Raw genomic sequence first — 11743 nt, 5'->3', positions numbered from 1 at the left:
AAGTCCCGGGATTGGCTATTTGCCTTAGGAAAGCTAAAATACGGTGAAAGGAGTCTGGCCGTTGGAACCAGGAAACCTTCGTAACCTAGAAACTACGTGGGAAAAGACATCAGCCGTTAGAGCCTCAAGTGGGATGTGCATAGGTTCTGGCCGTTGGAACCAAAACCTCATGCGCCCCTACAACAGTTTCTACCGTATAAAAGTCTACCCTAAACGCAAAGTTAAATAAAGAACTCGGCAGAAAAGAAAGGAAAATGCTATAAGTATGGCAAATATGTCTGCAATGGAAAACTCAAATGAAAAATAATTAAAGATAAAACCCCTTCAAGCATTGGGGGTAGCTGCAGCTTCCACGACCGCGGCCTCGGGGGCATCGGCTTCAACTGAGGCTGGCGGAGTCGGCTCATTGGAAGGCGGAACTTTGTCACGGGAAGGTTCAGAGGTCCCTGCCTCTCCGGGATCTCCCACCTCAGGGGCTCCAGCACGTTCGTCAATGTTGTAAGTTTGGACGTACGCCTCTGGACCTTGATCCCACACGAGTAGCTTCTCCCTCATGGCATCGGCATCCTCTCCCAGATAGCCTAGTACCTCCGGGTTCACTTTCCAGAGTTGATGCATGAGGACCACATGCGATATATTAATCGTCCTGTTCAGTATCACCTCAGCATCCTCCTTCTCCTTCAAGCGCTCCGCCTCGGAGGTTGCCAGCTGTGCCTCCGCGACAGCTAATTGAGCCCTTACTTTGTCCATCTCGGCCTTGGAGGCATCCCGCTCCCCCTTAAGAGAATCAATCTCCTTGCGCTGCTCCCTATTTTGGTTCAGCACGGATTGCTTCTCGGTCACATGCCCCCTGGCAGTGAATTGCAAGGCCCCGATCTCTTTATCCTTCTCAGCGAGCCCCAACTGCAGCATAGACACGAGATCCCTGCTCCTCTTATGGAGTTGCTCCTCCTCGTGCAGCTTACTCTGAAGAGTGGAATATTCCTCTTGTTGCTTAAGGAGGAGATCATTTTTTGATTGCAAGCGGGCTTCCAAGGTGTCCTTCTCCACCCTGGCTTGGGACAGCTCTTCCCGGAGCTTGGAGTTTTCGGCCTTCATCCCATCCGACCGCTGTCTAAACTCATTCTCTGCCTTGGCCCGGTACTCTTGATATTTGGCAAGATATTTCTTGTCCACCTCTTCCTCAGCCGTGCGCCGGGCCTGATCAATCTTCTCCGAAGCCTCCAAGGCCTGTTGGGTCAGTTTCTGCTTCTCCGCCTCCAAGGCCTGGCGAGCCAGCTGGCTCTCCTCCAACTGAACCAGAACTGCACCAACCTCCCAGAACGAGCGTTCCGCGATCATAGAGGCCTGCAAGGAAAGACAACAGAATGAGTTAAGCCGGACCAAAAGACAGATGATCCCAAAACACAACAACTGACGGCTTACCCCGGACAATTGCTGCTTCACGGCATGTGTCAGCAACAGTGGATCCTTACTGCTACTGATGGCCCATTTCTCAGAATTGAGCTCGCACAAGCTCAGGGCCATGTCCTCCATCATCTCCGCTCCGAACGGCGCCAATGCACGTCCAAGCCTAGGCACCAGCCTCTTCTCCAAGGCCGGGCCATCCTAAACCGCCCCAGCCGGGTGAAGAGACCGCACCCCCTCGGCCAACTCAGCTCTCTTCACGGCAGACAAGTTGTCTGCCCTTCCCTGGGTAATGGCCTTCTCAGCCTCCAACCGTCTCTTCAAAAAATTATCGGCCCGTCTTACACCCTCCAGGAGGGCAGCGGGTAAACGGGTTGGTTTCTACGGGAAGTGGAACTTCAGGCCAGGCAGAGGAAGGTTGGTTGGCTGAGAAGAAGGAGACCCCGAAAGGGTAGACTCCCTTTGGGCTGGAGGAGGGGGCAGACGGGGTATTAAGGCCCCGGTCTGTTGCTTTTGCTGCTGCGGCAGCGGAAGTAATTGCCCTTGTTGCTGCTGGTGGTTTGGATGTTGTTGTTGCTGCCGCTGTGGCGTTGGTGATTGTCTCTGTTGTTCTTGTTGCTGCTGTTGTTGTAGTTGTGGTTGCTGTCGTTGCTGTTGTTGTTGCCTTCGACCAGGAGAAGAGTGTCTAAGGCGTTTCTTCTTAGCGCCCTCAGCATCCTCTCCGGGACGCTTGCTCACCCCAGTTGTCTTCACGGGGAACACAAGCCCTTCCCCGTCGCTGCTGCTACTCGAGACCATCATAGTCTCGGAAGGCCCGTCGGCAGGAGACTTCTCTACCCTCGGAGACGCTAGCGCCTCGCCACTTGTCTTCTTGGGGGAGGCAGCTTTACCTCCCCTACCAGGCTTGGTCTTCCGTCCTTTCCCCGTGGACGGGTCTTGGCTGGTGGCAGCCTTCTTAATGAGCAAAGTAACCCTCCCCAACATCTTGGCTTCTAGATACTCTGCAAGAAACGTACAAAGCAAGGTTAACGAACCAACAAGCAATGAGAAAGAAGATAAGCGGAAGACAAGACAATCAACAACATAAAAGCACAAGCAAGCCCGCCAGCAGGGAACAAGAAACAAGAAAAAGAAAAGTTTGAAAGGGACGACCATGCACGAGAGACGTGGATGGCCTTCCCCAAGCAAAACAAAACACCGCTTCCTGCTCCAGGAAACTCCCGTACTCCTTGAAGTCCGGGAATGACATGCTGAGGGAAGAAGGGTCAACCATGATGAAACCTTCTGGCAGACTACCGTCACTCAGACACCCGAGGAGCTCATCTACCCTATCGCAATATCTGTCAAAGGGTATCCTACGCGGATCTAGCCTAAGGAAGCGAGGATCGAACCCCATCTGAGAGGTCCGGGAAACCTCAGACAGGCTGGGGGTGTGGATCAATCGAAAACTAGTCTTACCTCTCCCGGAGGTACTAGCCCCCGGAGCCCCTTCGTTAGGGTAAGCCGCGGCGTGGCGGGCCTCGATCTCCTCTTCCTCCGGCTGGGGGTCGGGGAACCTCTCCGCCCAACTAGGAGATAAAGTATTCTCGTCCCGGGCTGCTTGGTTGATCACCTTGGACAGCTCCAGGGCAATCTGCTCCTGGATGTCGGCAGACACTTGACTTTGCCCCCTGCCACTCACTGGCTCGATGTTTTGGAAAGAGGCGAGTAGCCCATACTCCCTCAAAGATTCGGAGGTCACAAGTCCCTCCACTTTCAACTCTTCCTCAGAAAGCCCTTCGTAGAACTTGGACCTCCTTATCATCTTCGCACAGCGAGGTGTCCGCGGAACGATTTCTGCAAAATTCAAATACAAGCATTAGAGATCCTCCCAAAGGGCAAATCAAACGCAAAGAAACAAAGTTGAAAAGGAGAGGAAGGAGCACTTACCAGGGATTTTGAAGTCCAAAGATAGGGCTGGCACCCTCTTTAGCGGGAAGCCAGTCGTCAGGAACCAGTACTCCCGGAGGTCTGGAACCCTCGCGGTATGACAGGTGGGGCACATCACGTCCGGGTGCCTCTCCAGCCTGTAAAACCCCACCTTGTCTGAATGACCCCTCATAGGCTGAGACTTCAACCCGTAGAAGTACAGCACCTCCTCCGGGGTAGGAGCTTCCAGTTTCCGGGACTTGCAAAAGATGAACCACCCCGCTAGGAGCTTGTAGCTGGGAGGAATCAACTGGAAGGGGGCAATCCCCGCCTTCACACAGAAATTGGCAAAGTAACTTCTTAGGGGCAAGTGTGCCCCACACACTATGTGTGCCTAGCTCCAGGCACCAAAGCCCTCGTGACTCTGGCTAGCCGACTCGCCCAGCACCGACAGACGGTGCCACATCAGACCTGGGATGTTCTTCAGGCCTGCCTCGGAGGAATACAGCTCCAGCATGCCATAATTCCTGAAAAGGTTCGGCTTCTGGTCCATCTCCCAGATTGAACTATTGGAAGTCGGTGGGCTGGCCACGACCACTTTTGCCTTTCCTTTCCCCTTTGCGCCAGCGACAGGGGAACCCTTCTCCTGGGCAGAATCAGCCTCCACGACAGCGAGGAGTTGTTCCTTTGAGATGTTCGTCACTGAACAAAAGAAACAAAGAAGAAAACACTCTAAGCAGTCAGCACCCTTGCCATACCCTAGTGGTATCAAAGGCGTCGGGGAGACCCTCCCCGAAAACTGCTTGGAGAGGCTCCCACCGAGCTTACCGAGGGGTTGGCACCATGCCACCCGAAGGGCAGCAAGGAACCACACTCAGACTCCGAGCCTAAGCCCACCAAAAGAAGTGTTTTTCCAGAGAAAGACACCCTAAAGGCGTTCATGCTTATGCCCTAAAACAGCAAAACAAGGGACGACTTTCCAAACGCAAATCGTCAAAGCATGAAAAAAAGGCTACTTATCGACTCACATCAATCACATGCCTACCAAAGCCCTATTCACGCATGCACATAAGCGACAATGGCAGAAACCCCAACTCTAACAACTACCAACAACCTAAGGTTTGGGAGGAAAGAGCAAAGTAGAAATACTTACTGATATTCAGGTAGTTGGAGGTTGAAGGAGTAACCGGATCGCTGCACAGCACAATCGCGAGAAGTAAAAGCTGCAAAGACGAACGGCGATTCAAACCCTGAACTTCGGCGAATAAGCCCACTGCCAAACCAAAAGAAAAGTTTCTAGATCCCTTACCAAAAGAGGTGGCAAGGAATGAAAGCTTGGAAGCTTGAGAGTTCGAAGGTTTGAAAAACAGAAAATCCGAAAGATAGAGAATTTGAAAGCGTAAAGAGGAAGAAAGGTCCGTTCCCTCGTTTTTATAGCAGGGAAGAAGTCGTTTTGAATTCCTCAAATGGACGGTCCCGATCTTCCCATTCCGTGTGCATCAGATCCAATGGCTGAAGATGAAGCGATGATCCTATTTATGACTCCTCGTATGGGAATAAAGTATTTATTTCCCATCATTATACCACCTCGGGCCCGGAGTACCATTAAAAACCGTCAAATCATTACTCAGATGACTGACGCACGCATACTCAACCAGTCGCCTCACGCACACGTCTTGGTCGCAGAACCATTCCCAGCATGACACGTGGTCCTTGCCACACTTGAGTACTTGAGTTCAAACAGAAGAAATTCCCTTTCTTTTTCATACTAACACTCAGGCGAGAAAAAGGAACCCTTCCGGGAACACAGAAGGTGGCCCCTCGCCTAATCTAAGAAACCGAAATACCCGGAGGACTGTACAAGCTCCCGGATCTCTCAAAGCTCCGTGACCTTGGGGGGTAAATGTTATCCAGATTTCCGGATACCGTTTAGATTGATGTCCTCGGGGAAGCAGAATTACCAATGTCTTTCACGGTAGGTGACCAGAGCTCGCGGATGGACAAAAAGGCTTCGCCTCTCCCGTTTAGTGTCCGGATTACTCTTTCAAGCAAACACGACACGGAGGCTCGTCGACCCTCTCGGACTCCCGAAGGGGTATCCTTCGGGGAGGCTCCTTCCAGGAGAAGCTCTTCAAGTGGTCTTCGCGGAAACAGTTCCGTGCCTCGCACGGAACTAAACCAAGCGGTCGAGTCATGGAGGAGGCATATTTGGAATGATATCCACCTGACATAGGATCCCGCCTGACACGCCCGACAGGTCAAAGCCGCACACATCCCAGCACGCCTAAGGGTACCTTTTCGCCTACTGTTCCGCTGACAACTTGGAAAAGACGGCTGACTTTGTGTGTTCCCCATACTTTCACGTAAACATACCCACATAGAGTTTTGTAGCCATGCTACTACAGTAATTGTATCCCCTATTTGTGGCTGGAGTAATTAAGACTCAGGTACGTAGAGAAAAACCCTAATCCAAAACCCTAGCTATAAAGACCCCTTCATTTTACAAGAAGAGGGACGGCCAACAGATCACATAGCAAAAACTCTACAAAAATCTCTCTAGCTTCATCTTCTTCAAGAGAACCCGAGAGAAACACTGTGAGTGTGTGAAGTTCTTGTACACCAGCCATCTTACTGTAGTCCTTTCCAAGTATAATAACATCGACTCGTGGACTAGGGCTTGTTAACGCCTGAACCACGTAAAAACACTGTTTGTTTAGTTACATTTCAGCACTTCTACAGTTCTTATCTTTTTATTATTCTGTTTGTATTCGTTTCCGAAAAACTCGGTAAACATTTTCCAGAGTTGTAAGTTTCGCCTATTAGACACTTCAACTTGACCACTAGTTTGTGGGTGATATGGTGTTGAGACTTTATGTGTAATGCCATATTGTTTCATCAAATGTTCAAATGGCTTATTACAAAAGTGAGTACCGTTATCACTAATTACAGCACGTGGTGAACCAAAACGGGAAAATATATTTTCTTTCAAAAAACGAAGCACAACTTTGTGGTCATTAGTGTGGCATGCAATAGCTTCAACCCATTTAGATACATAATCGACTCCAACAAGAATATAAAGATTACCAAAAGAGTTAGGAAATGGTCCCATAAAATCAATGCCCCAAACATCAAATATGTCAATAATAAGAATAGGATTTAAAGGCATCATGTTTCTTTTAGTTAACCTTCCTAACTTTTGGCAACGTTCACAAGCTTTACAATAAACATATGTATCATGAAAGATAGTAGGCCAATAAAAACCACATTGTAAAACTTTAGCAGTTGTTTTCTTACCACTAAAATGTCCTCCACATGCATGATCATGACAAAAAGATATGATTTTAGACTGATCACAGTTTGGAATGCATCTTCTAATTATTTGATCAGGGCAGTATTTAAACAAGTAAGGATCATCCCAAATAAAGTTTTTCACCTCAGAATAAAATTTAGATTTATCATGCTTAGACCAATGAGATGGTATTTCTTTAGTGACCAAATAATTAACAATATCAGCATACCAAGGTAATGAAGAAATATGCATTAATTGTTCATCAGGAAAAGTTTCAATGATAGGAGTGGAATCATGTATAGTTTCAACAACTAGTCTAGATAAATGATCAGCAACAACATTTTCAGATCCTTTTTTATCACGTATTTCTAAGTCGAATTCTTGTAAAAGCAGGATCCAACGGATCAAACGAGACTTAGCATCTTTTTTCGATAAGAGATATTTTAATGCAGCATGATCAGAATAGACAATAATTTTAGATCCTAACAAATAAGATCTAAATTTCTCCAATGCAAAAACAACAGCAAGCAATTCTTTTTCGGTTGTGGAATAATTTAATTGAGCATCATTTAAAGTTTTGCTAGCATAGTAAATTACATGAGGTATTTTTTCAAGTCTTTGTCCTAAGACAGCACCTATAGCATAATCAGAAGCATCACACATTATTTCAAAAGGTATTTTCCAATCAGGAGGTTGAATAATGGGTGCAGTAGTCAACAAATTTTTCAATTTTTCAAAGGCAACATGGCAATTATTATCAAAGACAAAAGCATTTTCTTTTCCAAGTAAATGGCATAAAGGCCAAGAAATTTTGCTAAAGTCTTTTATAAATCTTCTATAAAAACCGGCATGGCCTAAGAATGATCTAATTTCTTTCACAGTTTTAGGTGGGGGAAGTTTTGAAATAAGATCAACTTTAGCTTTATCAACTTCTATTCCCTCAGAAGATATTATATGACCTAAAACAATTCCTTTTTTAACCATAAAATGACATTTTTCCCAATTAAGCACAAGGTTTTTCTCTTTGCAACGAATTAAAACAAGTGAAAGATGGTACAGACATTCATCAAAAGAGGAACCAAACACAGAAAAATCATCCATAAATACTTCAAGAAATCTTTCAACCATGTCAGAAAAAATCGAAATCATACACCTTTGAAAAGTCGCAGGTGCATTACATAATCCAAAAGGCATGCGACGATAGGCAAAAGTTCCAAAAGGGCATGTAAAAGTAGTCTTTTCTTGATCTTCTGGGGCGATGGGGATTTGGTTATATCCCGAATACCCATCAAGAAAACAATAATATGCATGGCCAGCTAATCGTTCAAGCATTTGATCAATAAAAGGTAATGGAAAATGATCTTTTCTAGTAACATTATTCAACTTTCTATAATCTATGCACACTCTCCACTCCGTTTGTACTCTAGTAGGGATTAATTCATTTTTCTCATTTTCAACAACTGTGATCCCAGACTTCTTAGGCACAACATGAACTGGACTAACCCATTGACTATCAGAAATGGGGTAAATGATACCTACGTCTAATAATTTTATGACCTCTTCTCTAACTACTTCTTTCATATTTGGATTTAGCCTTCTTTGACATTCCCGAGAGGTTTTAGCATTCTCTTCTAGATGGATTCTATGCATACATATGGATGGGCTAATTCCTTTAATGTCTCCAATGGTCCAACCTATGGCTTCTTTATGTTTTCTAAGGATATCTAACAACTTATTTTCTTGTTCTTTATCTAAAGCGGATGCTATGATAACAGGTAAGGTTTCAGATTCTCCTAGAAAAGCATATTTTAAATTTTCTGGTAAAGGTTTAAGGTCTAACTTTGGAGACTCAGAAATTGATTGAACATGATCTAAGGGTGAAAAAGGTTCAACTTTGGTTTCATGTAAGGGTATAGGCTCTACCAAAGAATTCACATCATCATTAGAGTCATCAACATGCAAGTTCATACCAAAGTATTTTTCACAAAAGTCAAGTAAGTCATTTCCATCATCTTCACATATACTATCTACCATGTTAACTTCATGTATTTCCTCACACTCAACAGATTTAGCAACATTGAAAACATTCAATTCAACAGTCATATTTCCAAAAGATAATTTCAAAACACCATTACAAAAATTTATGATTGCATTAGATGTAGCTAAGAATGGTCTACCTAAAATGATAGGAATTTGAGCATGCATATTGTCCACAAGTTGAGTATCAAGAACAATGAAGTCAACAGGAAAATAAAATTTATCAACTTTTATCAAAACATCCTCTATAATGCCTCTAGGAATTTTCACAGAACGATAGGCTAATTGAAGAGTTATAGAGGTAGGTTTTAGCTCACCAAGACCAAGTTGCTTATAAACAGAATAAGGCAATAAATTTACACTAGCACCCAAATCAAGTAAAGCTTTGTTAATAAAATGATCACCAATAATGCATGAAATTGTGGGACACCCAGGATCTTTATATTTAACAAGACTCTTATATTGGATAATGGAACTAGCTTGTTCAGTTAAAAATGCCTTTTTAGGAACATTAGTGTTTCTTTTAACAGTACAAAGATCCTTTAAAAATTTGGAGTAGGCAGGAATTTGTTTAATGGCATCTAAGAAAGGGATGTTGATACTAACTTGTTTAAAAACTTCTAAGATGTCATTATATTGGCCGCCTTTTTTAATTGGAAGCAATCTTTGTGGGAATGGGGCTTTTGGAATGAAAGGATGGATTGGAATTTCTTTGTTTGATGAGTCATTGAGATTAGAACTAGAAGGCTGACTCTTTTCTTTTTCTTTTTCGTTTTCAACCTCGGGTATGTAATCGGGTTTGACAATTTTCTTTCCAGACCTAAGAGTTGAAATTGATTTGGCTTCTTCATTATGACTAGACTTTCCTATCTCATATTGACCTTTTGGATTAGGGATAGGTTGACTAGGGAATGTTCCTTTCTCTCTATCAGCTAAAGCAGTGGCGAGTTGTCCTACTTGTGTCTCCAGTTTGGTAATAGATTGAGATTGATTTTGTAGGATTTGCTGGGTGGATTGCATAAGTTGTTGTAAAGTATCTTCTAAGGAAGGTTTTCTTTGTTGCGGATATGGTTGATTTTGTGGGGCATGAGCTTGGTTTTGTGTGTTGTATTGGTGCCCTTGATTCATTTGGGGTTGGTTTTGTCTCCATGAAAAGTTTGGATGGTTTCTCTAATTTGGATTGTAGGTGGACGAAAATGGGCTATCATTTGGTTTCCCATAAGAATGAAGAGCATTGGCCTCCTCAGAAAAGGCTTCTTGGTAGGAAGGACATGATTGAGCATTATGGCATGGACTATAACATATAGAACAAACATCTTTTCTTGGTTGTATTGGAGAGTTTATAGTTTGGCTTATGGCTAAAGCTTCTACTTTTCTCGCTAATTTATCTAAAGATGTTCTTAAGTCTACTTCTTCTTTTACTTCATACCTTCCTCCTCTTTTTGGTGAATTAGTTGACCTAGACCTAGGATCAAAATAATTCCATTGTTGTGAATTGACAGATAAATCTTCAAGGGCGTCCCACGCCTCTTGTCCTTGAAATTTTAAAAAACTTCCAGTATGCATAGATTGAATCATTTGACGATTAGAGGGAGTCAAACCATCATAAAAATATTTTACAAGTCTCCATTTTTCAAAACCATGATGAGGACATTTTAATAATAAATCTTTAAATCTTTCCCAACATTCATAAAACTCTTCATTATCTTTTTGAAAAAACTCGGAGATTTCTCTCCTTAGACTATCAGTTTTAGACATTGGAAAAAATTTCAACAAGAATTTATTATAAAGTTGATCCCAAGTAGTTATAGACCCAGTGGGAAGGGAATTTAACCAAGCTTTTGATTTGTCTTTTAATGAAAAAGGAAACAATCTTAGTTTGACCGACTCATCAGAAATTTTTTGAAATTTAAATGTTGAGCAAATTTCTAAGAAATCTTTGACATGCATGTAAGGATCCTCTCTATCTAACCCATAAAAAGATGGCAATAATTGAATGATTGCTGGTTTAAGCTCAAAATGAGTAGCAGAAGTAGTAGGTAAAACAATGCATGAAGGAGCATTAGATGAAATAGGTGCAAAATATTCAAGCAAAGTTTTTTCAAGCACAACATTTTCATCAACAGGATTAGCAATAGGTTCCATGATGCTCAAATTTTTACTAACACTTTCAATTTCAAACAAAGATAAACGTCTTTTTACTAATCATTTTTTAGAGTTACGTTCCCAATGATGCATACAATTTTCACAATCAAGGCAACAAGGATAATCTCAAACAAACAATTTTCTGATGTGGAAGATCAGTTAAAACCGCAACCACAGAGCATACTTAGAATTTTTAGAGATTTCACAACAATATAATTCTTATGGTTTACTTGTCCCCAGGCCTATTTGATTCCACTTACTCGCGCACTACTAACAACTCCCTGAGGTTAATTAGTAGAGGCGGATGGGAATTTTGGTCAAATTTCCTTTAAGCAAGAATTGCTTATGGTGAAAGGACAAGATTTAGGTTTTTTTTTTTTTTTTTTTCAAGTATTTTTCACAATTATAGAATAATATGATAAAAGGTAAAGAAAAATAAGGCAAAATTAAATAAGACTAAAATTTAGGCAAGAGTAGGGAGGCATAGCATGCCATCAACCATAACAAAATTAAGGTAAAAATTAGGAGGCACAAGTGCCATCAACTAAAACATAAGATAGAAGACTAGGAGGCAAAATTGCCATCAACTAGCTAGGAGGCAAAATTGCCATCAACTAGTAATTTGCGGAAATTAAATAAAATAAAAATACAACAAAATAAATAAAGAAAATTACAACAAAGGTTAGGAGGCACAAGTGCCGTCAACTAACAAAGATATAAAAGAAATGGAATTACAACAAAATTATAACAAAATAAGGAGGTACAAGTGCCGTCACTAAAAAAATAAAAATAAAAAGACAATAAATATAAATATATAAGTATTAATATATATTTTTTATGGGTGGTTGAACCGTCCCAAATTTTCTTTTTATCTTTTTTTTTTATAGATATATATTTTTTTTAGTTTTTTTTTTTTTAAGTGCAAAAATTAAAATAACTAGTAGAAGAATTTACTAA

At 42.5% G+C, this 11743-nt stretch overlaps 1 non-coding gene across 1 annotated transcript; it reads left to right on the top strand.

The window, feature by feature from the left end:
• The first annotated feature begins 10277 nt into the window (after positions 1 to 10277).
• Positions 10278 to 10384, top strand: LOC133787293 (small nucleolar RNA R71). Its single transcript, XR_009872323.1, has one exon. It is a non-coding gene; the product is annotated as a small nucleolar RNA R71 (small nucleolar RNA).
• The last annotated feature ends 1359 nt before the right edge of the window (positions 10385 to 11743 follow it).

This window comes from Humulus lupulus, chromosome 6 (assembly GCF_963169125.1).
Source record: "Humulus lupulus chromosome 6, drHumLupu1.1, whole genome shotgun sequence".
Classification (NCBI taxonomy): Eukaryota; Viridiplantae; Streptophyta; class Magnoliopsida; order Rosales; family Cannabaceae; genus Humulus; species Humulus lupulus.
The sequence above is the reverse complement of the archived record's forward strand: the minus strand, read 5'-3'. Positions and strand labels throughout refer to the sequence as shown.